Source organism: Salvelinus alpinus, chromosome 10, assembly GCF_045679555.1.
Source record: "Salvelinus alpinus chromosome 10, SLU_Salpinus.1, whole genome shotgun sequence".
Lineage (NCBI taxonomy): Eukaryota > Metazoa > Chordata > Actinopteri > Salmoniformes > Salmonidae > Salvelinus > Salvelinus alpinus.
Genome location: NC_092095.1, coordinates 13,402,547 through 13,430,046, shown reverse-complemented (window position 1 = coordinate 13,430,046; position 27,500 = coordinate 13,402,547). Strand labels below are relative to the sequence as shown.

The 27,500-nt window shown below is 45.9% G+C and overlaps 1 protein-coding gene and 1 pseudogene across 1 annotated transcript in view; one reads left to right on the top strand and one right to left on the bottom strand.

The window, feature by feature from the left end:
- LOC139531517 (neuropilin and tolloid-like protein 1) overlaps nucleotides 1–27,500 on the bottom strand; it is a 180,958-nt gene that overhangs the window by 25,083 nt on the left and 128,375 nt on the right. The window lies entirely within an intron of this gene.
- Nucleotides 20,895–22,545, top strand: LOC139531395 (E3 ubiquitin-protein ligase TRIM39-like; annotated as a pseudogene).

Here is a 27,500-nt window from a genome sequence, read left to right as displayed (position 1 = left end):
AAACAGCGGGCAGGGGAAATGGGAGAGAGAGATAAATGTTGAGTCATTCCTTCTAGCTGTATCCCTTTCAGTCGTCACATCCTCAGCAGTAAGGACAACGCCTTGCAATGACAGCAGTGTCCAATCAGATCATGGTACATTTCTTCAAACAGACTGAGAGGAGCTCTTAGGTTTGCACTCTCATTCATGTCTGTGGGACTGCTAGATCAAACATTTGTCTTTACTCTGCAAAACTTACAGTCATCACACACAGCACTACTGAGAGACCAGAGAGGTTGTAGATGAATCATTCATCTGTTCACTCGCTAGGTTTCGTCCAGTAAGACACATCACAGTCTTCTTGTCTCTCTTCGAAGGATTGACCACTGACATTTGAGCCTCATCACAGAACTAGCACTGGAAGAAACTCACACTTCTTACCTTCACACATCACAGCCAGACTGTTGGAAATATTAAACGATCAAAGTTTATTGGTCGTGTACACAGATTCGCAGAATCTCCGAAACTGCCGCCCTCCTGGGCTTTTCACGCACAACAATGTCTAGGCTGTGGCCGTAAGGCCCCCTAAAAAAAGGGTGTGGCCATTGTGCTGTCAATCGCTGTGCTGCGAAAGCAGCTCTCACTCATATCGCTCTCTCAGATATCAAAATTATTTTTAGCCAACGCCCGTCACGTGATCAGGTTCTTCTCACAGGCATCGCCGCTCCGAAGTAGGCTACAACAGAAGACAGACACATCGGGGATGCGACGGCATGAGTCCTTATCGAATCCCCAGGCGCTTATTTAAGATGTTGGACGAACTGTCCACATTTACTTTTCTATAACCAACCAGATGAGGAGGCCTAACAAACAGCAAAAAGCACTAGCTTATGTCAATCCACTATCCACCATAGTACAAAAGTTGATTTCATCTATTGGTCAGCTTGTCCTTCTGTACGATAAATTAAATATTCCAAACAGACTCTGGGACAATGGTTGGACACTATAGACCCCAAATTAATTCAACCACCTACATAAAAAAAAACATTTAAAAGCAATGAGGTTGATGCAACAGATGAGAACGTTTAGCTTAAAGTGTCGATGAACTATTAGGCTACTTCTTGACATTGTAAGTACAGCAGTGTGGCTATAAGTGCAAATGTTCCAAAATACAATTAGTGGAAGAGCACCGCAAATGTGAGCGCTTTCATATGACAGAGATGAAATGATCCTTCAGACAGACGCATCAACAAACATGTGTTGTTAATACGACTAGGATCGTGTCTTTGGTTGCTGGACAATGAAATAAAGTTGAGAACTTGAGAGAAATAGGCTACTAGTTTCAATGTCATATGAGGATTGTAAGGTGGGTCATGTTGCAACAGACACGGTCCTTTCTCATGTTGCAGTGTGCAACAGACACGGTCCTTCCTCATGTTGCAACAGACACGGTCCTTCCTCTCCGATCTGAAGTAACAGTACATCATGTATGCCAACAGACACTGGCCTTCCAGCCTTTAGATATGAATAATGATCCTACGTTATATTTGTCAAAACATGACTGGTGTTTAGCCTATATATACACATTACATATACAAAATTAGTGGATTTGGCTATTTCAGCCACACCTGTTGCTGACAGGTGTATAAAATCAAGCACACAGCCATGCAATCTCCATACACAAACATTGGCAGTAGAATGGCATTACTGAAGAGCTCAGTGACTTTCAACGTGGCACCGTCCTAGGATGCCACCTTTCCAAGAAGTTAGTTAGTCAACTTTCTGCCCTGCTAGAGCTTCCCCGGTCAACTGTAAGTGCTGTTATATCCCACAGAATGGGATTGCTGAGTGCTGAAGAGCATATCGCGTAAGAATTGTCTGTCCTCGGTTGTAACACTATTTACCGAGTTCCAAACTGCCTCTGGAAGCAACGTCAGCACAATAACTGTTCGTCAGGAGCTTCATGAAATGGGTTTCCATGGACGAGCAGCTACACACAAGCCTATGATCCCCATGCGCAATGCCAAGCGTCGGCTGGAGTGGTGTAACGCTCGCTGCCATTGGACTCTGGAACAGTGGAAACACATTCTCTGGAGTGATGAATCACTCTTCCCCATCTGGCAGTCCGACGGATGAATCTGGGTTTGGCGGATGCCAGGAGAACGCTACCTTCCCCAATGCATAGTGCCAACTGTGAAGTTTGGTGGAGGAGGAATAATGGTCTGGAGCTGTTTTTCACGGTTCGGGCCCCTTAGTTCCAGTAACGGGAAATCTCAACGCTAGAGCATACAATGACATTCTAGACGACTCTGTGCTACTAACTTTGTGGCAACAGTTTGGAGAAGGCCATTTCCTGTTTCAGCATGACAATGCCTCCATGCATAAAGCGAGATCCATACTCGCACACACATTTTTAACTAATCTCGAAAATGGTTTGTCGAGATTAGTGTGTCGAGATCAGAACTTGCCTGGCCTGCACAGAGCCCTGAACTCAACACAATTGAACACCTCTGGGGTGATTTGGAATGCCGACTGCGAGCCAGGCCTAATCGCCAAACATCAGTGCTTGACCTCACTAATGCTCTTGTCGCTGAAGTCCCCACAGCAGTGTTCGAACATCTAGTGGAAAGCCTTCCCAGAAGAGTGGAGGCTGTTATAGCAGAAAAGTGGGGACTAACTCCAAATTAATGCCCAAGATTTTGGAATGAAATGTTTGACCAGCAGGTGTCCACATACCTTTGGTCATGTAGTGTATGTAACTAAAAGTCTAATTAAAGTTTGGCTACGTTTTAAGGCGCCTCCCTCATATCCGCATCGTCTGAACATGACAGGCTGTAGCCAATAGCTATCACCTACACTGTGACATGACAGGCTGTAGCCAATAGCTATCACCTACACTGTGACAGGACAGGCTGTAGCCAATAGCTATCACCTACACTGTGACATGACAGGCTGTAGCCAATAGCTATCACCTACACTGTGACATGACAGGCTGTAGCCAATAGCTATCACCTACACTGTGACATGACAGGCTGTAGCCAATAGCTATCACCTACACTGTGACATGACAGGCTGTAGCCAATAGCTATCACCTACACTGTGACATGACAGGTTGTAGCCAATAGCTATCACCTACACTGTGACATGACAGGTTGTAGCCAATAGCTATCACCTACACTATGACATGTAGACTAAATATTTATGTACATTTACAGTTGATGTCAGAAGTTTACGTACACTTAGGTTGGAGTCATTCAAATTCAGTTTTCAACCACTCCACAAGTGTCCTATTAACAAACTATAGTTTTGGCAAGTCAGTTAGGACATCTACTTTGTGCATGACACAAGTCATTTTTCCAACAATTGTTTACAGACAGATTATCTCACTTATAATTCACTGTATCACAATTCCAGTGGGTCAGAGGTTTACATGTACTAAGTTGACTGTGCCTTTAAACAGCCTGGAAAATTCCAGAAAATTATGTCATGGCTTTAGGAGCTTCTGATAGGCTAATTTACATAATTTGAGTCAATTGGAGGTGTACCTGTGGATGTATTTCAAGGCTTACCTTCAAACTCAGTGCCTCTTTTCTTGACATCATGGGAAAATCAAAAGAAATCAGCCAAGACCTCAGAAAATAATTGTAGACCTCCACAAGTCTGGTTCATCGTTGGGAGCAATTTCCAAAAGCCTGAAGGTACCACATTCATCTGTACAAACAATAGTACGCAAGTATAAACACCATGGGACCACGCAGCTGTCATACCGCTCAGGAAGGAGACTCTGTCTCTGCGTTCTGTCTCCTAGAGATGAACCTACTTTGGTGCGAAATGTGCAAATCAATCCCAGAACAACAGCAAAGGACCTTGCGAAGATGCTGGAGGAAACGGGTACAAAAGTATCTATATCAACAGTAAAACGAGTCCTATATCGACATAACCTGAAGGCCGCTCAGCAAGGAAGAAGCCACTGCTCCAAAACCGCCATAAAAAAGCCAGACTACGTTTTGCAATTGCACATGCGGACAAAGATCGTACTTTTTGGAGAAATATCCTCTGGTCTGATGAAACAAAAATAGAACTGTTTGGCCATAATGACCATCATTATGTTAGGAGGAAAAACGGGGAGGCTTGCAAACCTAAGAACACCATCCCAACCGTGAAGCACGGGGGTGGCAGCATCATTGTGTGGGGGTGCTTTGCTGCAGGAGGGACTGGTGCACTTCATAAAATAGATGGCATCATGAGGTGGAAAATTATGTGGATATATTGAAGCAACATCTCAAGACATCAGTCAGGAAGTTAAAGCTTGGTCGCAAATGGGTCTTCCAAATGGACAATGACCTCAAGAATACTTATAAAGTTGTAGCAAAATGGCTTAAGGACAACAAAGGCAAGGTATTGGAGTGGCCACCACAAAGCCTTGACCTCAATCCCATAGAACATTTGTGGGCAGAACTGAAAAAGCGTGTGTGAGCAAGTTAAACAATTTTAAGGCAATGCTACCAAATACTAATTGAGTGTATGTAAACTTCTGACCCACTGGCAAGGTGCTGAAAGTAAGAAAAGCTGAAATAAATCATTCTCCTTACTATTATTCTGACATTTCACATTCTGAAAATAAAGTGGTGATCCTAACTGACCTAAAACGGCATTTTTACTAGGATTAAATGTCAGGAATTGTGAAAAACTGAGTTTAAATGTGGCTAAAGTATATGTAAACTTCCGACTTCAACTGTACATAGACTTCTGTTTTTCTTAACAGAATAGCTACTGTTTTTCAGTTTTCAAATCATTTGGCTATGTTGGTGCCCGAGCAGATGGCCGTGGTTCCCTGGCAGATTGGGCACCTCTTGAAGGCCCTAATATCACGAAATTCCAGGTCTGGGAGGGACCATTTTAAACAAAAAGTTATCAATGATGTTCATGGAACTTGAACTTGAAGCTTTTCACCCTCTCCACTGCGGCCTGTCCATGTGGATGGGGGCGTGCTGTCTCTGCTGTCTCCTGTAGTCCATTATCAGCGCATTTGTTTTTTGTTGACTAAGGCAGAGATTATTTTCCTGGCATTACTCCGCCAGGGCCCTCATCTTCTCCCTGTAGGCTGTCTCATCGTTGGTGCTAATCAGGCCTAACACTGTTGTGTCGTTAGCAAACTTGATGATTGAGTTGGAGACATGCGTGGCCACATGGTCATGGGTGAACAGGGAGTACAGGAGTGGGCTGAGCACACACCCCTGTGGGGCCCCCGTGTTGAGGATCAGCGTGGTGGGGGTGTTGTTGCCTACCTTCACCACCTGTGGGCGGCCCGTCAGGTAGTCCAGGACCCAGTTGCACAGGGAGGGACTCAGACCCAGGGCCCTGAGCTTAGTGATGAGCGTGGATGGCACTATGGTGTTGAAGACTGAGCTGTAGTCAATTAACAGCATTCTTACATAGGTATTCCTCTTGTCCAGATGGGATAGGGCAGTGTGCAGTGCAATGGCGAGTGGGTCGTCTGTGGATAGGTTGGGGGATTTATACAAATTGTAGTGTATCTAGGGTGTCAGATAAGGTAGAGGTGAATTGATCCTTAACAAACCTCTCGAAAACCTTTAAGGTGACAGAAGTGAGTTCAACAGGGCGAGAGTAATTTAGTTCAGTTACAAGTGGGGACAACAGACTGGGATATGGAGAGATTGAATATGTCCGTAAACACTCCAGCCAGCTGGCCTGCACATGCTCTGAGGACGCGGCTTGGGATGCAGTCTGGGCCAGCGGCCTTTGCCAGAGTTTACATGCTTAAGGTCACGTCGGCAACAGGGAATGAGAGCACACAGTCCTCGTGAGTGTCGGGGGCCCACGTCGGCGGTTCGATGTTGTTTTCCCTCGAAGCGGGTGCGGAAAGTGTTTAACTCGTCCAAGTTTGAGGCGTCAGTGTCCGCGACGTGGCTGTCCTTCCCTTTATAATCTGTGATTGTCTGGAGACCCTGCCACAGTGCGGCTCATGTCTGAGCCGTTGAATTGCGACGCCAAAGACGAAAAATGTCTCCACTCCACGTCGTTTTGCTTCTGTGACTGTCCCCAGTCACCTCAACATGGTTAAATGTGCTGGTTGGCGCCTTCACTTCTGAGTGAATGCTGCCATATGTCATTGATTTTGGTTTGGATAAAAGTTCTAATCGTCAGAGTGGGAACATCCTCTATGCACTTCCTGATGAACTCACAGAGTCAGTGTATACGTCAATACTATTCTCAGAGGGGACATTTCACAGTCCGCGTGATCAAAACAGTCTTGAAGCCGATTGGTCAGATCAACGGTGAACAGTCCTTACCATGGGGGCTCACTGTTTAAGTTTCTGCTTATAGGTGGGGAAGAGTAGAATTGAGGCGTGACTTGATTTACTGAAGAGAGGGGAAGGGCCTTACCATGATAAAGAGGATTCTTTCTTATTAAACGATCACAAGGACAAGAGTTTTTCCTGGTCTTATGACCTAACAAGGCAAAAACTCCAGGCACTAGCTATGGCCTATAACTAAGTCCCCTGAGTTTACCCAGACTGTATGACTTAACCACCAGCACTAGTTATGGCCTATCACTAAGTCCCAGAGTTTATCCAGACTGTATGACCTAACCACCAGCACTAGTTATGGCCTATAACTAAGTCCCAGAGTTTATCCAGACTGTATGACCTAACCACCAGCACTAGTTATGGCCTATCACTAAGTCCCAGAGTTTACCCAGACTGTATGACCTAACCACCAGCACTAGTTATGGCCTATCACTAAGTCCCAGAGTTTATCCAGACTGTATGACCTAACCACCAGCACTAGTTATGGCCTATCACTAAGTCCCAGAGTTTATCCAGACTGTATGACCTAACCACCAGCACTAGTTATGGCCTATCACTAAGTCCCAGAGTTTATCCAGACTGTATGACCTAACCACCAGCACTAGTTATGGCCTATCACTAAGTCCCAGAGTTTATCCAGACTGTATGACCTAACCACCAGCACTAGTTATGGCCTATCACTAAGTCCCAGAGTTTATCCAGACTGTATGACCTAACCACCAGCACTAGTTATGGCCTATCACTAAGTCCCAGAGTTTATCCAGACTGTATGACCTAACCACCAGCACTAGTTATGGCCTATCACTAAGTCCCAGAGTTTATCCAGACTGTATGACCTAACCACCAGCACTAGTTATGGCCTATAACTAAGTCCCAGAGTTTATCCAGACTGTATGACCTAACCACCAGCACTAGTTATGGCATATCACTAAGTCCCAGAGTTTATCCAGACTGTATGACCTAACCACCAGCACTAGTTATGGCCTATAACTAAGTCCCAGAGTTTATCCAGACTGTATGACCTAACCACCAGCACTAGTTATGGCCTATCACTAAGTCCCAGAGTTGTTCCTGGTCAGGGCCATAATTATAACCGCAAGTCACACTTCCACATAACAGCCTTACCAATCTGAGATCATCTGAATCCCTACCCATAAATATTAACCACATACTGTATTTCATAATGACAGCTTTTCACTGTGAGGCTAACACTTCCTGACACCTCCAGCATCGGAGCCTGCCATTCGTTCATCAGTCTGAGATTGGCCAATCACAGCTGCTGTTCTGGCCCGCTGCGCAAAACTCCTAGCATAATTACAGTTAATGAGCTGCCGGCTCGGGTCTTGAGGAAATGTAGTGCTTTAACTGTACAGATGTAGAAAACTAATGGAGCCAGCAGTGTCAGCTCGGCTTTAACCAACAGCTTTACCTCAACTAACCAACAGCTCCACCTCAACTAACCAATAGCTCCACCTCAACTAACCAACAGCTCCACCTCAACTAACCAACAGCTCCACCTCAACTAACCAACAGCTCCACCTCAACTAACCAACAGCTCCACCTCAACTAACCAACAGCTCCACCTCAACTAATCAACAGCTCCACCTCAACTAACCAACAGCTCCACCTCAACTGACCAACAGCTCCACCTCAACTAACCAACAGCTTCACCTCAACTAACCAACAGACAAGTGGGAGTCTGTCTGTCTGTCTGTCTGTCTGTCTGTCTGTCTGTCTGTCTGTCTGTCTGTCTGTCTGTCTGTCTTTCTGTCTGTCTGTCAAACGCTTGGGGTGTGTCCTTCACATATTCAACAGTAATTGCGGTCCACTGAGAATCCTATTGTGCATCTCTCCAGGTTTAAACCAGTCATATGGGGACCTAAATGACCCGGGCGCTTAGCTGGCATTCTAGAATGGGACAGCTGATCATACACTGCTGAGATATGGAGACTTAACACATAACCTTTATCAGAGGCCTGGCATGGCCTAGCATCTGGGTAGGAAGGAATAGGACTCATGAATATGCCTGGTGTTTTTTCGTCAACAAGGAGATATTTCGTGTGTATTGATAGATGTGCACCGCCCAATATCTTTATTTATCTTTATCCCTCTCTTCCTTTCCTTTCCTTCCTTTCCTTCTCCTTTCCTTCTCTTTCTCAATCAAATACAGATTAATTTTGACCTCAGTTCTTTTTTTTAAACCTATTTTTCACATCGCCCCATCCAAACCCAGCTCTCCTAACTAATAAATAATATGAAGCATTAGTCACTGGATTACTTCCTAAAGCCTAATGAAGGCCATGGATCAGGCAGAAACAGTCACAGCACAGTGTCATGTGGAAATCGGCTTGCTCGTAAAAAACAGTCTGTGGGAACCATCGATTCCAAAGCGCCCAATAAGGACACAGCATCCATCACTGACTAGAGGAAGAGGAAGAGGAAAGCGCCCAATAAGGACACAGCATCCATCACTGACTAGAGGAAGAGGAAAGCGCCCAATAAGGACACAGCATCCATCACTGACTAGAGGAAGAGGAAAGCGCCCAATAAGGACACAGCATCCATCACTGACGAGAGGAAGAGGAATGCGCCCAATAAGGACACAGCATCCATCACTGACTAGAGGAAGAGGAAAGCGCCCAATAAGGACACATCATCCATCACTGACTAGAGGAAGAGGAAAGCGCCCAATAAGGACACAGCATCCATCACTGACTAGAGGAAGAGGAAGAGGAAAGCGCCCAATAAGGACACAGCATCCATCACTGACTAGAGGAAGAGGAAGAGGAAAGCGCCCAATAAGGACACAGCATCCATCACTGACTAGAGGAAGAGGAAAGCGCCCAATAAGGACACAGCATCCATCACTGACTAGAGGAAGAGGAAAGTGCCCAATAAGGACACAGCATCCATCACTGACTAGAGGAAGAGGAAAGCGCCCAATAAGGACACAGCATCCATCACTGACTAGAGGAAGAGGAAAGCGCCCAATAAGGACACAGCATCCATCACTGACTAGAGGAAGAGGAAAGTGCCCAATAAGGACACAGCATCCATCACTGACTAGAGGAAGAGGAAAGTGCCCAATAAGGACACAGCATCCATCACTGACTAGAGGAAGAAGAGGAGGAAGATCAGAACTAGATTCGTAGCACAGCCAAAATGAGGAATTAGAGTGAGAATTTGAGTCTTTCTGCCATTATTTTGATGGGATGATGCACAACAATAGGTTGACAAAACAACCACAAAAGTGTTACAAAAATGTTGATCAGTTAAAAATCTAAAAGGAAGTGCTGACTTAGAGCCGGGCTGCAAAGCTCCAATCGTTGAGAGCAGCAGCATCTAGTTGTTATATTTCCTGCCCCTTTTAGAGTAGGAAACACAGAGCGCATGTGCGATGTCACTTTGCTGAAGTGAAAGTCTAGGAGAGATGCAGACAGTAACTTAGCAACTTTGTCGCTATATTTAGCGAGTATTCAGACCCATCTAGTGACACATTTTCAAAAAATCGACTAGCGACAAATCTAGCGACTTTTTCTGGTGTTATTTGAGACTTTTGGAGACTGACGTGAAAGCACGTATCGTTCTTACTCTTCTCAACGAGCAGCAGGTGCTGCCGTGGGCCCCACCCCTGTCCCAAAGCTCTCACAGGCGGCCCAGTCCTCGCACAGCAGTCCCTCCCAGCTGCAGTCAGAGCAGAAGATGTTCACCCCTCCGCATCCAGACTGCAAATGAATAGTGCATGCGGGAAGCCGTCGCTGGCTGATCCCGCCCTGGCTTACATTCAGGGCGGGATGTAAATATAAAATGTTCTTTGTCTAAAATAAATCACTGCATTTGACTCACACAGCCTCAGTCACTTACTCACCTTGTCCACTGTGTGTGTGCCTCTCTGTCACATAAGCTAAACATCTAGCCGACTAGCTCATCATGTCTCAGTCTAAACTGTACACTCAAAAATACAGAAAGGAGTGGGAATCAAACCCTGAATTCAAAGGCTGGTTGAAGCCGTTTATTGGAGATGATACACGGGCATACTGCCTGTATTGTAAGGCTGATTTCTACGCCAAACTTAGTGATGTAAAAAAACACATGACAACTCAAAAACATACTGAAAAGTGTAATAAATGCTGTTTTTATTTGACCTTAACACATAGCTATAATACTGTTATAATGCCTTCCTTATTAAAGCAGACTTTGTTGCAAATATCTTGCTACACCCCACAGTTAAACACGTTCTGCCCGTAACAGATACTAACCTCACTCCCACACGCAGGGGAGGATGGCTGACTCAGACCTTTTATGACCACTGATAAGGCAGGCATGCCACTATACGAGCACGCACACGCACACACACACACACACACACACCCTTGTTTCAGGCTGGGTTTCCAAGAACAAAGAACAGTGCCAAGAACCAATGGGACATTGACACCAGCGTGGAGGGGACGGGCCTCCACTTACAACGACCAGTCAGGAGCACGAACTACCAGAATCTACCTACGTCATTCACTGTATAAAATGTACTGCACAATATGTTTCGGGGCTCTCTTCTGCTAGTTCCTTCTGAGCTAAATGAACGAGTCCGTGCACGCTTTGCTCAGATATCTTTACCTCCAAATAAACGGTCTTTACTATACCTTATCCACCTCGTCCAGCGTCTCAACTTGGTCTCATTTCTCAAGTAACGATTCATCAACAAAAGGCAAAGCCTTATAACAGTTCCACCCAAAACAAGCTGCCATTTATGGTCAAAAAAATTGACTCTGCAAAATAGTCTGAGGCCACCATGGCATTAGCTATCGCTGAGCACTGTTCCATGCTGGCATGTGATCACATTGGAGAAGCATGTAAAGCTGCTTTCTCAGACTCCACTGCTGCTACCCACTTCAAAATGCACAGGACAAAGTGCACAGAAATGATTAATGGGGTTCTAGCACCATACTTTCTGAAAAAGTTGGTCGCAGATGGGGGTGACCAGCGTTTCAGCCTCCTCCTCGATGAGTCCACGGATGTAAGTGTTTCTAAGTACCTGTGGGTTGTGATAAGGTACTTCAGTGACACCAAGCTGACAATTGTATCAACATTTCTGGGGCTTGTTGAGTTGGAGGGAGGAGATGCCAAATCTATAGCCGGTGCTGTTGTGTCTTTCCTGGAGAAGTGTTGTCTTAAAAAAGAGAAACTCCTGGGGATAGGGACTGACAATGCCTCTGTTATGACGATGATTAACAATGGGGTCCATAAAGTTCTGAAGGAGGAGTATGGCCTCAAATATCTGGTTCTTATTCACTGTGTGCCGCACTCTGCAGCTTGCTCAGTTGTAGTTCTAAACATATTTAGGGTGTTTTTTTACTCACTTTTTCCTCTCTCCTACAGCGTCCATGCACATGGCCAATTATGCAAATTAGGTAATAATGTCATTTAGCGACTTTTAGGACAGCCAATAGCTACTTTCCTTACTGAGGAGTTGGCTACAGTGAATGCAGAAGACAGACATTCTCCTTCGCCTGACAAAGCACTCTACACAGCTGCACAGAGACAACCGTGTGTCAGAAGAATAATATAATCAGGTAAGAAGAGAGAGAGAAGTCATGCAGAAGAACAGCTCCTGACTTGTTATAACTTTTGGTTGTTAAGAGTGAGATTGAGATGATTAAATTAGCAAAAAATGTATAGGTAATCAAATTGTACAACTGAAGATCAACACAGGAGGAAAAGATTGACAGAGAGTGAGTTAAAAAACACATTTTCATCATGCTAGCTAGCCAAATTCAAATTTTTCAGCTAGCTTACCGTCTACCTCCAACTGTTTACTGGTGGTAACCATAGCAACATGGCCACTGAGGCAGCAGCAGAGACTGAGAGACCCCCCCCTTTAAAAAAAAAAATCCAGCAGAAATCAAATCAGAGAAGGGAAGAATCAATTTTAAACACAGAATTCTGAGGGAGAACCCGGAAACTTTGTTTGCCGACTGCTCACAAAACAGGACTGTTACAAACCTGTTATTTTACACAGACCACACTACTGCCTGGCATTCAGCTGTAACCAGGCATTTCAGCTATACCACAAAGAAAGGCATCTGCAAGGGAAGGAAAATCCACATTTTTGAGGACAGCGAGAAGGACCAGGAAAACAGGTTTCTGACGGTAAACATGTACCAGAACGGCACTGTCATGGTCCAGGGCAGTGAGGCTGCACTCAGCTCTTTTGTGCAGGACTTCCCCACCCTAACGAAGATAGCAGAAACCAAAAAGGACAAGGACAGCACCCCAACCTCTCCCCTCACCTCAGGCACCCCAACAGCAGGACCATCCTCCCCCTGCCTGCCTACAACCACCAGAGCCAAGACCACACTACCATCAGCCTGCTGAGAGACAGGCTGGCTCTGTTAGAAGTATGGGTTACTGAGCTGAAGGAGCAGCCCCTCAGCTACACCACCACCAGCCCAGACACAGAGCTTCTACAGGACCAGATCAACCAGTGCAGGACCCAGCTGAAGAACTCTGTCCAGGAGCTGAGAGAGAGCCTTACCACAGCACTGGAGGAGGTGAAGGCCACCATGAGGAGAGAGCTAGTGCAGGTGAAGGAGGAGATGGTAAAGGAGTTGTCTGTCATCAAGAGGGTGCTACAGCACAAAGAGAGCAGACTGTAGAGCCTCCTAGAGAGAAGCTGCAGCCCCTCACCACCCCTAACAACCACACCACCCCTAACAACCCCACTGACCCACCTTTACCCACAATCCCCCCCATACCGACAAACCTTTACCCACACCCCCAGTCAACAAGGAAAGGAGGCACACATAGGGACACCTACTACAGAGTGTCATATCTGCTCCCACTCTTCCCCCCCTGGCGCTTGAGGGCGCCAGGTTGCCCTGCATCACTCACTCCTATCATCTATTACGCACACCTGCCTTCCCTCATCACGCGCATCAGTGATATTGGACTCACCTGGACTCATCACCTGTTTATTTCCTCCCCTATATTTATCAGTTACCTCGCTCTGTTCCCCGCTGCTGCATTGATTGCGTTTTGTTTGTGTTTTCTTGTATGCTGACGCTGTTCCTGTCTCCTTCAATGTCCGTTATTTATTAAATGTTTTACTCCCCATACCTGCTTCGTCTCTCGAGCGTCAATCCATGTGACAGAATGCAGCAGCCAACACACAAAGCATCAGGGAATACTGGCGTTCCGGTTGGTATGGTGGCATCGGCTCTGGGTCGCCAGCGATGGAACCAAGGGTGCCTAGCCAGCTCATCGGGCTTCCACGCCCTAGCTGGCGCGAGAGGTTTCCTTGCCTCGGTTGGCTCGGCGGCTTCCCATCCCATGTCACACTCCACCGGATCTTCGGACTCCCTCTCTGCAGCAGGATCGACAGGCGTCTTGCCTCAGCCGGATCGTCGGGCTTCCATGCCTCAGCCGGCTCGCCAGGCTCTCACGCTCCTGCCGGTTCGTTGGGCTCCCACGCCACAACCGGCTTGCCCAACGCCCATGTGTCAGCCGGTTCGCCCAGGTGGGATGCCGGGTGTTGCCGGGTGAAGGGGGGGGGGGGGGGGGGTACTGTCACGTCTGCGCCCGCTCTTCCCCCCCTGGCGCTTGAGGGCGCCAGGTTGCCCTGCATCACTCACACCTATCATCTATTACGCACACATGCCTTCCCTCATCACGCGCATCAGTGATATTGGACTCACCTGGACTCATCATCTGTTTATTTCCTCCCCTATATTTGTCAGTTCCCTCGCTCTGTTCCCTGCTGCTGCATTGATTGTCTTTTTGTGTTTTCTTGTATGCTGACGCTGTTCCTGTCTTGTTCCGTTATTTTATTAAATATTTTACTCCCCGTACCTGCTTCGTCTCCCCAGCGTCAATCCATGTGACAGAGAGAAGCTTTCTGGCCCCCCCTGACACACCCCCACAAACCCCTCCCTGTACACAGGCCCTGTGTACTCCAGCCCCAGACCGTAAGCCCACTACTCTGGTAAAACCCACTGAGGTGGCCATCCTCATTGACTCAAATGGGAAATTCATCCAAGAGGATACACTCTTCCCCCACCACAAGGTGTGCAAAATATAGTGCCCAAAAACACTTTGGCACACCAGGCCACATTATTATTCACACTGGCTTCAACAACCTGCGATAGGAGCAGGAGAGAGTAGGCAGCCTGGTCAACAGAGTAGCAGAGAGGGCCTCTGAGTGGTTCCCCAACTCCCACATCACCATCTCCACTCTGCTGCCCCGCAAAGACTTTCATCTCCGTACCATTCAGAAAGTCAACGCTGACATCACCAGAGGGTGTGGCCTACTCCCGAACGTACACGTTGCTCACCACCCAACAATCACCCCAGAGCATCTGCACGACCACTCCCACCTGAGGAAGTAGACAGTAGGGATGTTTGCCAAGACTCTAAAGAACGTGGCACTTGGTAGACAAATACCCCATGACGCACTGGACAGAGGACCACCCAGAGACCCCTTCCAGACCACTGCACCTCCAAGGAGCCCCGGGCCCCTTCAACGCCCCACCAGACCCAGCGCACCCCACAGGCCCCACCCACCACCAGAGCATCACCACTTCCATCGGCTTAGCCAGACTAGACCGGGCCCAGCATACTACCCCGCACCAGACCACCACCCCTACCAGACCAGAGAGGAAGCCCCACGGCCCAGACCTGGCCCCCCTCCACTCCACAGGGCCCAACAGCAGCACCAGCACAGCTACGCAGAGGTCGTCAGAGGACAGGAGAACCATGTAGGATTAAGTGAGATTAAACACCTCCTCCAATACATCTGCACTAAACACACATGGACGCATGCATGAACACACACACGCACACACGAACGCACACACACACACACACACACACACACACACACACACACACACACACACACACACACACACACACACACACACACACACACACACACACACACACACACACACACACACACACACACACACACACACACACACACACACACACACACACACACACCTATTGTACTAAAAGTTTACTTGTTCAACGAATAGGAATATTTATATATAACAGAAAAAACGTTAGCTGTCATCCAGTTTATCTCACTCTTAACAACTTAATAGTTTGTAGTTACTGTATTTCTGACTGCTATTCTTTCTTTTTGCAACATGAAATCACTATCAGTTAGCATGTGGAACATTCAGGACCTAAACTCAGCAACCTTTGGATTGAAGAGTTTAGCACTGGAGTTCAATAAATATCTTAAAGATGTTGACGTCATCATTCTGCAGGAGACATGGTGTAGGGCTGACGCTGTCACTCACTGTCCCACAGGCTACAGAGAGGTAATTGTGCCATCACAGAAACACAGCTCTGTCAATAGAGGCAGAGACTCTGGAGGACTGATCATTTGGTACAAATCTGAAATACAAAATCTAATTGATCCCCTCAAAATTGGTAAATATCACATTTGGTTAAAACTGAAAAAAGAACTTGTACTGACAGAAAAATATGTGTTCCTTTGCGCAATATATATCCCCCCTCAGAATCCCCATATTACTCAGAGGAGATCTTCCCCACCCTTGAGGAAGAGACGTGGAATTTCCAGGCCCAGGGAAATGTGCTCATCTGTGGGGACACAAATGCGCGCACAGGAACACTACCTGATCTAACGAGCACACAAGGGGACAGCTTTATTACAGGCCATACTGTTTCTAACTGTGTTCATCTCCCCCATAGAAACAACAGTGACAGCACCGTCAACAAAAACAGATGGGATCTGTTGCAGCTCTGTAGAAGCCTGGGTCTGTACTTTGTCAATGGTAGGTTACGGGGGGACTCTTTGGGGAGATTCAGCTATTGCTCACCTCTTGGCCACAGTACAGTAGTCTATATGATTACAGACATTGACCCTTTCTCTCTCAGCTCATTCACTGTCAAGCCACTAACACCTCTGTCTGATCACAGCCAAATTACGTTGTTCCTCAAAAGAACAGACATGGAAACAACCACACATTCACAGCCCAGTAAGCTGTACAACATCAGCAATTCATACAGATGGGCCCAAAACAGCACAGAAGAATACCAGAAAGCAACCTGTAACCAAAATATCCAGACACTCTTAGATAACTTTCTGGATACCACATTCACGCATCAATCTAGCAGTAAACTATATATTCTATATCAACTATATATTCAGGCAAACAGCAAAAGAAGCACAATTGAAATTGATAAAAAACAAAACAAAAAAGATCACAGATGACAACTGGTTTGATGCAGATTGTAAAATTATAAGGAAAAAACTTAGAACATTATCCAACCAAAAGCACAGAGACCTAAATAATGGTGAATTACGCCTTCATTACTGTGAGCCTTTAAAACTCTATAAACATACACTCAGAACCAAAAAAGCACAGTACAACAGCAAGCAGCTGACACTAATTGAGGAGTCCATAAACACAAACAACTTCTGGCAAAATTAAAAAATTTAAAAAACGAAACAAGAGGAATTAGCGATACAAAATGGTGACATATGGACAACCCATTTTAAAACACTCTACAACACCGTTCAAATTGACACAAACGCAGAACAACGCCAAATTCATGAGAAGTTGAATGGATTAGAAAAAGCTATAAAGGACAATTGAAATCTATTGGACTCTCCAATTACTGACCAGGAGCTCTATAAGAAACTTCAGACTCTCAAATTTAAAAAAGCATGCGGACCTGATGGCATCCTAAATGAGATGCTCAAACTCACTAGTGCAAAATTTCAATTGGCTATATTAAAACTGTTTAATTTGATCCTTAGTGTAGGTTATTTCCCTGACATCTGGAATCAAGGACTCATAACCCCAATCTTTAAGAACGGGTACAAATTTGACCCTAACAATTACAGAGACATTTGTGTGAACAGTAACCTAGGGACGGTTTTCTGTAGTATTATAAATGTAAGAGTTCTAAACTTCCTTAATAAGCACAATGTCTTGCGTAAAAGCCAATTTGGATTTATACCAAAACATCGCACGACTGATCATATTTACACCCTACACACCCTGATAGATAAACATGTCCACCAAAATAATACCAACATTTACGCTTGCTTTATTGACTTCCAAAAAGCATTTGATTCTATTTGGCATGCAGGACTGTTCTACAAAGTTATTGAAAGTGGTGTAGGGGGTAAAACATATGACATAATTAAATCAATTTATACTGGCAATACGTGCTGCATCAAAATTGTCAAGAAAATATCAGAAATCTTTAACCAGGGGCAGGGCCTTCGCCAGGGTTGCAATCTGAGCCCTATTCTCTTCAATATTTACGTCAACGAATTGGCCACTATTCTAGAAAAATCCTCAGCCCCTGGTGTTAGTCTCCACAATTCAGAGATTAAATGCTTACTCTTCGCAGATGACCTATGCCTGCTGTCACCCACAGCACATGGCTTACAGCAGAGCCTGGACCTGCTAGAGCAGTACTGCCAGACCTGGGCCCCAAAAAGAGCCCCAAAAATACTAAAATAATGATTTTCCAGAGAAGATCCAGATCTCAGGGAATTAGACCAAAGTTCTCAATTGGTACAAAATATGTAGAGTACTGCACACTCTACAATTACTTAGGTTTAAAAATAAGCTCAACTGGACACCTTCATGATGCAGTGAATGAACTGAGAAAGCACGCAGGGCATTCTACGCCATTAAAAAACAAATTCAAATTGAAATACCTATTAAAATTAGGCTAAAACGAATTGAATGTGTCATTGAACCAATTGCACTTTATGGCAGCGAGGTGTGGGGTCCACTTGCAAAACAAGATTTCATCAAAGGGGACAAACACCCCATTGAAATCTTGCATACAGAGTTCTGTAATATTCTCCTACATGTCCAGAGGAAAACTACAAACAATGCATGCAGGGCATAATTAGGCCAATATCCACTAATAATAAAAACTCAAAAAAGAGCAATTAAGTTTTGGAAACATCTAAAATACAGTGACCCCCTCTCATATCATTACCAAGCCCTGCAATGCCAAGAGCTGAACAAAGAAAAGAGTCCCCTCATCCAGCTGGTGCTGAGTTCACAAACCTGTTCTACTAACACACAGGACCAGAACATCCAATCAATCAGAATAAACCAAATTACAACACAGTCAAAACAAAACTACATTGCTTATTGGGAAACACAAGCACAAAGCAAAATGCAGTGCTATCTGGCCCTAAATCGACATTACACCGTGGCTAACTATTTGAGAATGGTTACTGATCAAAACCTTAGAAAAACCTTGACAAAGTACTGGCTCAGTGAGCACAGCCTTGCCATTGAGAAAGGTAGACACAGGAAAACCTGGCTCCCTGTAGAGGGAAGGCTGTGCAACCACTGCACAAGAGCAGAACCTGAGACAGAGCTGCATTATCTGACAAAATGTCAAAAATATCAAACAATTAGAGAGTGTCATTTCCCCAAATTTGAAACCCTCATTCAAGGTTTAAAAGACCTCTCTGATGAGAGTAGGCTTCTCGTCCTGTTGTGCGAGGACGCAGAGAGCTGTGGGTTGGCAGCGCACTACATTGCTGCCTACCATAAGATGAGGGACAGTGTCTGACAGACCAATCAACCTGCACATGTCCTCTACTGTATGCTTATTATTATTGTCCAATGTTTGGTTATTTTGACCCTTGGTTATTGTTGTTACTGTTGTCCCATTGACAGATATACTTAGTGCAACAAAAATGTATTGACTCCAGGATATCTTTGACTAAGAAAGCATACTGAGTAAATATATTGTAGTGACTACTTTGAATATAGCAAGGGATAAATCCTGGTTTAAATGTGTGTTTGTTTCAATCATGTAGTCAAGTGAATGGCAGCAATAATGAAAGATTGTGTAAAAGAAAAAGCTGTCTTAGTAAACAAAGCTGTCTTAGTAAACAAAGCTGTCTTAGTAGACAAAGCTGTCTTAGTAAACAAAGCTGTCTTAGTAAACAAAGCTGTCTTAGTAAACAAAGCTGTCTTAGTAAACAAAGCTGTCTTAGTAGACAAAGCTGTCTTAGTAAACAAAGCTGTCTTAGTAAACAAAGCTGTCTTAGTAAACAAAGCTGTCTTAGTAAACAAAGCTGTCTTAGTAAACAAAGCTGTCTTAGTAAACAAAGCTGTCTTAGTAGACAAAGCTGTCTTAGTAGACAAAGCTGTCTTAGTAAACAAAGCTGTCTTAGTAGACAAAGTTGTCTTAGTAAACAAAGTTGTCTTAGTAAACAAAGCTGTCTTAGTAGACAAAGCTGTCTTAGTAAACAAAGCTGTCTTAGTAGAAAAAGCTGTCTTAGTAGAAAAAGCTGTCTTAGTAGACAAAGTTGTCTTAGGAAACAAAGCTGTCTTAGTAGACAAAGCTGTCTTAGGAAACAAAGCTGTCTTAGGAAACAAAGCTGTCTTAGTAGACAAAGCTGTCTTAGTAAACAAAGCTGTCTTAGTAAACAAAGCTGTCTTAGTAAACAAAGCTGTCTTAGTAAACAAAGCTGTCTTAGTAAACAAAGCTGTCTTAGTAGACAAAGCTGTCTTAGTAAACAAAGCTGTCTTAGTAAACAAAGCTGTCTTAGTAGAAAAAGCTGTCTTAGTAAACAAAGCTGTCTTAGTAAACAAAGCTGTCTTAGTAGACAAAGCTGTCTTAGTAAACAAAGCTGTCTTAGTAAACAAAGCTGTCTTAGTAGAAAAAGCTGTCTTAGTAAACAAAGCTGTCTTAGTAGACAAAGCTGTCTTCGTAGAAAAAGCTGTCTTAGGAAACAAAGCTGTCTTAGTAGACAAAGCTGTCTTAGTAAACAAAGCTGTCTTAGTAGAAAAAGCTGTCTTAGTAAACAAAGCTGTCTTAGTAGACAAAGCTGTCTTCGTAGAAAAAGCTGTCTTAGGAAACAAAGCTGTCTTAGTAGACAAAGCTGTCTTAGTAAACAAAGCTGTCTTAGTAGAAAAAGCTGTCTTAGGAAACAAAGCTGTCTTAGTAGACAAAGCTGTCTTAGTAAACAAAGCTGTCTTAGTAAACAAAGCTGTCTTAGTAAACAAAGCTGTCTTAGTAGACAAAGCTGTCTTAGTAAACAAAGCTGTCTTAGTAGACAAAGCTGTCTTCGTAGAAAAAGCTGTCTTAGTAGAAAAAGCTGTCTTAGGAAACAAAGCTGTCTTAGTAGACAAAGCTGTCTTAGTAAACAAAGCTGTCTTAGTAAACAAAGCTGTCTTAGTAAACAAAGCTGTCTTAGTAAACAAAGCTGTCTTAGTAAACAAAGCTGTCTTATTAGAAAAAGCTGTCTTCGTAGAAAAAGCTGTCTTAGTAGACAAAGTTGTCTTAGTAAACAAAGCTGTCTTAGTAAACAAAGCTGTGTAAGTATCTTAGTAAACAAAGCTATCTTAGTAAACAAAGCTATGTAAGTATCTTAGTAAACAAAGCTATATTAGTAAACAAAGCTATCTAAGTAGACAAAGCGATGTAAGTATCTTAGTAAACAAAGTTATCTAAGTAAACAAAGCTATCTAAGTATCTTAGTAAACAAAGCTATCTTAGTAAACAAAGCTGACTCATTCTAGGAAGTCCTTATATAGTTTATCTGTTGTTTTTGTTCTAGACATGGCGTCCTCCCACAGTCTCCTGCCTGAAGAGGAGTTTCAGTGCTCTATCTGTCTGGAGGTTCTCACTGATCCGGTCACCATGTGGACACAACTTCTGCCAGGCCTGCATCAGCAGGTACTGGAATACCACTGAACAGGACCAGTGTCCCATGTGTAAGGAGACATTTGACAAAAGACCTAAGCTCAAAATCAACAGAACCCTCAGAGAGTTTGTGGAACATTGCAAGGGGATACCAGTCAGAGAGAGTTGAGTCCCCTGCCGAGCCTGGAGAAGTGGCCTGTGACGTCTGCACAGGACCGAAGCTCAAGGCCCTGAAGTCCTGCCTGGAGGGTCTGACCTCCTACTGTGAGACTCACCTGCATCCTCATCAGATAGCCCCAACCCTGAAAAAACACAAGGTGATCGACAGTGTGGAGAACCTGGAAGTCAGGATATGTCAACACCACGAGAGACCCCTGGAGCTGTTCTGTAGGACTGACCAGACGTGTGTGTGCCAGTTCTGCACTGAGACAGACCACAAGGGCCACAACACCATCCCTCTGAGGAAGGAGTTTGGGGAGAAGAACGCCGAGTTGGGAAGGACAAAGAATCTTGTGCAGCAGATGATCCAGAAGTGCCGTCAGAAAGTTAAAGACATCAAGCACTCAGCGGAACTCAGCAACAGAGCCGCAGAGAGAGAGAGAGAGAAGAAGACAGCAAGCAGGTCTTCAATGCTTTAGTTCGCTCCATCCAGAGAAGCCAGAATGAGGTAGCTAAGATGATTGGAGAGAAGCAGAAAGAAACACAGCGGCAGGCTGAGGAGATGATTGAAGAGCTGGAGCAGGAAATCACTGAGCTACAGAGGAGACGCTCAGATGCTGGAGAAGCTCTCACACTCTAAGGATCAACTTCACCTCCTCCAAAGCTTGTCTTCCCTGTGCCCCCTACATCCACCAAGGACTGGTCTGGCATCAGTGTTAACCGGGACGAGAGCAAGTGGAATGTGAAGAAAGACATCTCTCAAATGGAGAAGACTGTGTAGAGAGCACTTTCTGAGCTTGAGACTAAATGGAATAGAGTATTGGGGAAGTCCGTGCTTGGAGGTGAAGAGTTGAACAGGATACAGCAGGATGCTGTGGATGTGACTCTCATCCACAGCTCATCGTGTCTGGTGATGGGAAGAAAGGGCTATATGTACACAAAGAACAAAACCACCCTTACAACCCAAAGAGGTGTCAAGGTCGTGTTTCTGTCCTGGCAAAGGAGGGCTTCTCCTCGGAGAGATTCTACTACGAGGTGTACGTGGGCAGCAAAAATTGATGGAATGTAGGCGTGTCCAAAGAGTCCATCGATAGGGCCCATGGTGAACTGTACCCTGAGGAAGGATTCTGGACTGTGTGGTCTTTTAAAACGGACTACGAGGCTTGAACATTCCCCCCCCCCCCATACCTCCCTCTCACTGAAGAGCAAGCATCAGAAGGTGGGAGTGTTTGTGGATTATGAGGAGGGTCAGGTCTCCTTTTATGATGTGGAGGCCAAGTCTCATATCTACTCTTTCACTGGCTGCACCTTCACTGAGAAACTATATCCATACTTGAACCCATTTGATGATTATGATGGCATGAACCCCGACCCATTGGTCATCACCCCTGTCAATCTGACACACTGAGGGAGACATTTTGACAATGCTAAGCCATAGGAGATAGGCGGAGGAGAGGAGGAGATAGGTGGAGGAAAGGAGGAGATAGGTGGATGAGAGGAGGAGGAGAGGAAGAGATAGGTGGAGTAGAGGAGGGGATAGGTGGAGGAGAGGAGGATATAGGAGGAGGAGATAGGTAGAGGAGAGGAGGGGATAGGTGGATGAGACAGATGGGGGAGAGGAGGAGACAGATGGGGGAGATGAGGAGATAGGTGGGAGAGGAGGGGGAGATAGGTGGAGGAGAGGAGGAGACAGATGGGGGAGATGAGGGAATAGGTGGAGGAGAGGAGGAGACAGATGGGGGAGAGGAGGAGACAGATGGGGGAGATGAGGAGATAGGTGGAGGAGAGCAGGAGATACTAATGACCAGTAACCCACAATAGGACTTACCCAGGAAAACAACTTCTAAAATAACTCATCCATGGTTAACAGGTGTCACAGTAATCCATATTAATATAGACTATATAGAATCAATGCCTTCTCATGTAAATCACCTTTATCAGTCTGATCAACATGCTTGTAGTTTGTCCACCTTTTTATTTAATCTGCTTTTGTCTTGACCTTACTGTTTTTCATTTTGTTAATTTAACTGTTCAGTCTATTGAAACAGTTCTGCAAAACTTTTTAAGTAAAGCTTTGATTTGATTGAATGTGGATGCCTAATTGAATGCTAACACTGATCACACTGACCCAGTGAACCTGTAGTGAACTGTAGAGTAGGCAAAAACTCTCCTCCTCTCCTCTACCCATCTCCTCCTCTCCACCCATTTCCTCTCCCCCCTCTCTCCCCCACCTCTCTCCTCTTCTCCCCCTCCTCTCTCACACATCTCTCCTCCTCTCCTCCACCCATCTCTCCTCTTCTCCTCCACCCATCTCCTCTTCTCCCCCACCTCTCTCCTCCTCTCCCCCACCTCTCTCCTCCTCTCCCCCAACTCTCTCCTCCTCTTCCCCAACTCTCTCCTCCTCTCCCCCAACTCTCTCCTCCTCTCCCCCAACTCTCTCCTCCTCTCCCCTACCTATCTCCTCCTCTACTCCACCTATCTCTTCCTCTCCTCCTCCTCTCCCCCACCTCTCTCCTCCTCTCCCCCAACTCTCTCCTCCTCTTCCCCAACTCTCTCCTCCTCTCCCCCAACTCTCTCCTCCTCTCCCCCAACTCTCTCCTCCTCTCCCCTACCTATCTCCTCCTCTACTCCACCTATCTCTTCCTCTCCTCCTCCTCTCATCCACCTATCTCTTCCTCTCCTCCTCCTTTCCTCCACCTATCTCCTCCTTTCCCCCACCTCTCTCCTCCTCTCCCCCACCTCTCTCCTCCTCTCCCCCACCTCTCTCCTCCTCTCCTCCACCCATCTCCTCTTCTCCCCCTCTCTCCCACATCTCTCCTCCTCTCCTCCACCCATCTCCTCCTCTCCCCCACCTCTCTCCTCCTCTCCCCACACATCTCCTCCTCTCCCCACCTATCTCCTTCTCTCATCCACCCATCTCCTCCTCTCATCCACCTATCTCCTCTCCCCCACCTCTCTCCTCCTCTTCCCCACTTCTCTCCTCCTCTCCGCCACCTATCTCCTCCTCTCCTCCACCTATCTTCTCCACCCATCTCCTCCACCATCTCCTCCTCTCCTCCACCCATCTCCTTCTCTCCTCCACCTATTTCCTATTCTCCACCACCTATCTCCTTCTCTTCTCCACCCATCTCCTCCTCTCCCCCACCTATCTCCTCCTCTCCTCCACCTATCTCCTCCTCTCCTCCACCCATCTCCTCCACCCATCCTCCTCTCCTCCACCCATCTCCTCCACCCATCTCCTCCTCTCCCCAACCCATCTCCTCCTCTCCTCCACCTATCTCCTCCTCTCCTCCACCTATCTCCTCCTCTCCCCCACCCATCTCCTCCTCTCCTCCACTATCTCCTCCTCTCCTCCACCCATCGCTTCCTCTTCTCCACCCATCTCCCCCTCTCCCCCACCTATCTCCTCCACCCATCTCCTCCTCTCCTCCACCCATCTCCTCCTCTCCTCCACCCATCTCCTCCACCTATCTCCTCCACCCATCTCCTCCTCTCCTCCACCTGGCTCCTCCTCTCCCCAACCAATCTCCTCCTCTCCCCAACCCATCTCCTCCTCTCCCCAACCCATCTCCTCCTCTCCCCAACCCATCTCCTCCTCTCCCCAACCCATCTCCTCCTCTCCCCAACCCATCTCCTCCTCTCCCCAACCCATCTCCTCCTCTCCCCAACCCATCTCCTCCTCTCCTCAACCCATCTCCTCCTCTCCCCAACCCATCTCCTCCTCTCCCCAACCCATCTCCTCCTCTCCCCAACCCATCTCCTCCTCTCCCCAACCCATCTCCTCCTCTCCCCAACCCATCTCCTCCTCTCCTCAACCCATCTCCTCCTCTCCCCAACCCATCTCCTCCACCTATCTCCTCCTCTCCCCAACCTATCTCCACCTATCTCCTCCACCTATCCCCTCCTCTCCTCCACCTATATCCTCCTCTCCCCAACCTATCGCCTCCTCTCCCCAACCTATCTCTTCCTCTCCTCCACCTATCTCCTCCTCTACTCTACCTATCCTACACTATAGCACCACCGCAAACTGCCAGGGCATCCAGCAATGAGGCAACAATCTTTGTAAGGAATGTTGGCATGTGCAATCAATGTGTGTCTGAGTTAGAGAGAGAGAAAGAAAGAGAGAGAGAGAGAAAGAAAGAGAGAGAGTGTGAGAAAGAGAGAGCGAGAGTGTTTGACAGTGTGTGTGTGTGTGTGTGAGTGTCTGTGCGTTCGTGGCATAAATGTGTCAGATCTGATCAAAGAAAGCTGGTATTTGGTTGCTAGTGTGTCACTTCCTATTAGCTGATGACTTGTCCTGAAAGACAGATCAGCTGGGAAAAATGACATTGATTTATACCAATCAGATATATAACTCAGTTCTCTCTCTCTCTCTCTCTCTCTCGTAATACATAAGAGATAGTCCTCCCCCTCTCAGCCACGGTTCAATGAGGCAGCTCTATGCTACTGTTATGAGCAGGGTTTAATGGTTCGTAATGGATAATCAGGAGGACGTTGGAAGACAGACAAGGGCATATGGTTTTGATTTGCAGTCCTGGAAGGACATCAGATAACACCCAAATCAATCACCGTGGCGATAAATCATATTTAACACAAATATGATCAAGCCAGCCCGTGACATCATCTCAGGGGCAGAGAGAACAAACACAAAACTAGAACAATTGTGTGTGTGTGCACTTAACAATATGCTAACGGTCTATCTCTCTGCAATGGCCTTGTGGAACCCCTATCTTTCTGGAATGGCCTTGTGGAACATGTCTATATCTCTGGAATGGCCTTGTGGAACATCTATCTCTCTGTAATGGCCTTGTGGAACATCTATCTCTCTGTATTGGCCTTGTGGATGTCTATCTCTCTGCAATGGCCTTGTGGATCCCCTATCTTTCTGGAATGGCCTTGTGGAACATGTCTATATCTCTGGAATGGCCTTGTGGAACATCTATCTCTCTGTAATGGCCTTGTGGAACATCTATCTCTCTGTATTGGCCTTGTGGATGTCTATCTCTCTGCAATGGCCTTGTGGATCATCTATCTCTCTGTAATGGCCTCGTGGAACATCTATCTCTCTGTATTGGCCTTGTGGATGTCTATCTCTCTGCAATGGCCTTGTGGAACGTCTATCTCTCTGTAATGGCCTTGTGGAACGTCTATCTCTCTGGAATGGCCTTGTGGAACATGTCTATCTCTCTAGAATGGCCTTGTTGAACGTCTATCTCTCTGGAATGGCCTTGTTGAACGTCTATCTCTCTGGAATGGCCTTGTTGAACGTCTATCTCTCTGGAATGGCCTTGTTGAACGTCTATCTCTCTGGAATGGCCTTGTTGAACGTCTATCTCTCTGGAATGGCCTTGTGAAACGTCTATCTCTCTGGAATGGCCTTGTGGAACGTCTATCTCTCTGGAATGGCCTTGTGAAACATGTCCATCTCTCTGGAATGGCCTTATTGAACGTCTATCTCTCAGGAATGGCCTTGTGAAACGTCTATCTCTCTGTAATGGCCTTGTGGAACGTCTATCTCTCAGGAATGGCCTTGTGGAACATGTCTATCTCTCTGGAATGGCCTTGTTGAACGTCTATCTCTCTGGAATGGCCTTGTTGAACGTCTATCTCTCTGGAATGGCCTTGTTGAACGTCTATCTCTCTGGAATGGCCTTGTTGAACGTTTATCTCTCTGGAATGGCCTTGTTGAACGTCCATCTCTCTGGAATGGCCTTGTGGAACGTCTATCTCTCTGGAATGGCCTTGTGGAACGTCCATCTCTCTGGAATGGCCTTGTGGAACGTATATGTGGCAATATTTGCTTGAATGTGTAATAATAATAATACCACTAATCATCTAGAAATGTGCAGAGAAAACGAAGTGCAGACCCCAGGGTCAACTACACAGCAGCCCTATTTCATCACCCCAGGGTCAACTACACAGCAGCCCTATTTCATCACCCCAGGGTCAACTACACAGCAGCCCTATTTCATCACCCCAGGGTCAACTACACAGCAGCCCTATTTCATCACAACTAAAGCTCTCTCTCTCTCTATCCCTATTTCATCACAACTAAAGCTCTCTCTCTCTATCCCTATTTCATCACAACTAAAGCTCTATCTCTCTATCCCTATTTCATCACAACTAAAGCTCTCTCTCTCTATCCCTATTTCATCACAACTAAAGCTCTCTCTCTCTATCCCTATTTCATCACAACTAAAGCTCTCTCTGTCTCTATCCCTATTTCATCACAACTAAAGCTCTCTCTCTCTCTATCCCTATTTCATCACAACTAAAGCTCTCTCTCTCTCTATCCCTATTTCATCACAACTAAAGCTCTCTCTCTCTCTATCCCTATTTCATCACAACTAAAGCTCTCTCTCT